This window comes from Atta cephalotes, assembly GCF_000143395.1.
Source record: "Atta cephalotes unplaced genomic scaffold scaffold00057, whole genome shotgun sequence".
Lineage (NCBI taxonomy): Eukaryota > Metazoa > Arthropoda > Insecta > Hymenoptera > Formicidae > Atta > Atta cephalotes.
Window position 1 is genome coordinate 390,748 of NW_012130121.1, and position 3,617 is coordinate 394,364.

A 3,617-nucleotide genomic window follows, 5' to 3' on the forward strand; every position below is an offset into this window, starting at 1 on the left:
TTTGGTTGCACGCTAGAGAAATGATTTTCGACAATGATATAGACTTGTCAAAACTCCGTTTAATCAACCTCTCTACATTTGAAAGTTCACATTCTCAAAATAGAATTGCTAAATGAAAAATATACTTTCATCATTACAAATATTTATTAATTAATTATTAATTCTACATTTAACTGTCATATAATGTTATTACAGATTATAACCTTAAAGAAAGATTTTTGACCTTTACGATTTTCCTATATTTATAATATCTTGTAATTATTTATTTACTATAGTATTTATTTCATGTAATATATATATGTAAATTTTTTCAAAATTATACAAAAAAATATTATATGTAATAATACCTATATTAAATGCATTCAATTGAGCTACTTTTTATCACGATATTGTAAGCCCGGCTAGCTCAGTCGGTAGAGCATGAGACTCTTAATCTCAGGGTCGTGGGTTCGAGCCCCACGTTGGGCGAATTTAATTTTTTTTTATTACGATTCCTATAATTACACTTATTACAAATTTTACAAATTAAAAATATATTCGTATTCGTGAGATACGAATGACAATGAATTTCGTTTGCAAATAAATACTTTCCATCACTTCGAATTCGTATTACATGTAATTCAATTTTATCGTTTCCTGCGGTGCGAGGAGACACACTTTTTTATACAAATCTACATAATTTTCAACTCAAAGTTGCTTTTTATATAGAGGAAATATAATATAAATAAGATGCTATTATTTCTTATAACTTCTAATTCTTGATTAATTGGAACTTCGAAACAGCGTCATAATTAAAAATGTTATTAGAATAAAATCTAGAAATCTAATTTGAAATTATACACATTTTAAATTCAATATTAAATATTATATATTATATATTAAATATTATATATTATAGACGATATTATTGCAACATTTCAACGTGCGTGGGTTTATACGTGTTCAACTCTATATTACAATTTATGTTTATTTCAATTTATGTGAAGCATGAACAAATTTCCAAATCTTATTTCCAAAAACTTGCCTTAGGATCTATTGCGTGTATTGAATCCGAATGGATTAAGCCCAAACGAATGAATCATCTCTAGAATAACTTAGCATCAGACCTACAAAAATGTTTCAAAAAACCTAAAATTCTTTAATACCTATTATTTCTTTCGTATTCTATAAAAAACAAATCAAATCTCTCGCACACTTTTTTTTACTTTAACGTATGTAACTTGGATTATTTAACGTCCATTGTTAAGAGGCAACATAAAACAAATATTTTTATATTTTTATAAGAAAAACAGAAATTCAAATTGTATCGCATCCGAGTCTACAACATCTTGTTATCATATATTATCTCGTTATTTCCCATGTTTTCACAATATACTTGACAGTATCGGAAATTCATCGAGTAGCCATAAAAATATATAGACAATCTAGGAATGCTTTGTCGCATTGCCCGATGAAAGGTATCTCTCTATTATCTTCCTACAAACCGGGGAATATCACGTAAGAAGCAGACATTTCCACTTCTGGATTGCGTCAGCGGTGATCTTTTATGTGAGGAAACAATCGATATATGTCATTCAAACGATCGCATATTTTTTCGGATTCTATCATTGCCTTAATCGTCGTATTTCTTCTGAATAAAATTGCAGTTCCACTTGTTACATGATTCCGGACTTTGATTTAGCGGAAATTATTCTGAGGAATTTATATAAAAAAGATGTTAAACTATACTATAAAATACACGACAGACATTCATCAATAATATTACACAGAAATCTATGCAAAATTTGTAATACTTAAAAATTAAATATATATTATTATTTATACATAATATTATGCTTCAAAATTTTACTTTTAAATATTATGAGCATAAGTTCAATAATTTTCAATTAAGCAGTTTTATCAATCATACTTGATTTAATTATAATTTTATGAATTATAATTGTAATTAAATAATTTTTTTCTAAATAAAGATAATGTTTTTTTAGTTTTTTTTCAGTATTATAAAAATTAAATTTTTCACTATTTAGTTATCTTACGTTAATTTGAAAGATAATACAACTCAATTATAAATGATTCACACAGATTTCTCACGCATTTTGCCTTAAATGAACTTGTGGATTATATGTAATATTTTTCGATTCAGTATTCATGATATCATGACTTTTATTCTTCTCCTAAACATAAATTTTAATTTAATCAAAAATTGTTCTCTAATATAAAGTAAACCAGAATTCGTTTTTTTTTTAAATGGTCTGTCCTATAAATTTTCGTTCGATTTTTTATTTTTTCGATTAAGATATTTTTATAGTAAAAGAACTAAATCACTGTTCAATAATTATAAAATTGTATAATATGATGGACACTGTTAGTTACTGACGATCACCCAAATCATAATTATAAGTTTATTCATTCGTGCAAAAATTTGAAATACGCAACGACCGTAACCAGCATAATAATTATACAAACTCGATCTTTTTAACCGCAAAACGATCTGCTTTCTGTTCGTAGAAGCATCCACTGTTTGACTTAGGTGACTTTCGATTCCAAATAAGAGAGAATGGAAAAAACAAGATTCAGACGAAGGAAACGTCGCATCCATAGACTAGCGATAGCAACAGCAATAGCATCTGATCATAGTCCATAAATGCCAGTTGTGTAAAAACTGTCAAAAAACATCTTGTTAAAAGAAGCTGCTCGCGGAAGGTGGTGACAGAAAAGAAACTGAAAGAGAAAGAGAGAGAAAGGGAGCAAGAATAGAAAGAAACGGCAGTGTAGAGAAATCTTAATGCGTGTGCGCATGCAAGAGATAATTTCCGAGTGATTTATCTTCTTAGATTCGCAGGTGTCGCGCACGTCCGTCACAGCCTTTATCTTCATCGTACCGTCTTTTTCTTCCCGCCAACAAATAGTAACTCCTTGTGGCGCTTATATTTTACGATCGCAGGATGAGAGGAAGAGAGAATAGAACGAGAGTAGTATTCTTGGGTGCGACAGATCAGGAATAATTGGAGGACGATTCGCGGTCGAAGAGAGAAAAGTCGAAGAGAATGCAAACGTAACGAAGTTTATGCAAAAAGGGCGGAACAAAGATGAATGAGGAGACAGACGAATAAAAAAAAATCGCGACAAAAGAGGCAAAAGAAAGAAAAAGAAAAAGAAATGACAGTGAGAAGATAAGTTCTTAACGACAAAGAAGAAGAGGCTTACTAGTTTGTAGAGAAGAAAAAGAGAAAGGACGAAAGGGCAGAAAAAGCTGTGGCGCGTGACGGTGACCGATGGTGGTGGTCATGGTTCCGATGGTGATGATGCGGTAGCGAACGTAGAGCGAACGAGCTTCCAGATCTGTCGCGTGCTGCGTGCTACTCTGGAACGGGACTCGAGCGGGACATGCTGATACTGAGCGGAACAAAACGACGAGGATAACGCAAGCCATTCCGATGACAATTTCCACGATGATAACGACAATGACGGCCGATAGCGACGACTGTTATTAACAAGTCGGCTCTTTCGAAGTTCCCGGAGCGCGGGATGGGATGGATGCTGCTTCGGCGGGCCTGTGTGAGTAGAACGAGTCGCATCGTGTGTCCCGTTGATACAGTGTTGGTGGTTTCACTCTT

At 32.0% G+C, this 3,617-nt stretch overlaps 1 non-coding gene across 1 annotated transcript; it reads left to right on the forward strand.

Annotated features, from left to right (window-relative positions):
* Positions 1 to 395: 395 nt before the first annotated feature.
* On the forward strand, positions 396 to 468 carry Trnak-cuu. Its single transcript has one exon. It is a non-coding gene; the product is annotated as a tRNA-Lys (tRNA).
* Positions 469 to 3,617: the final 3,149 nt, after the last annotated feature.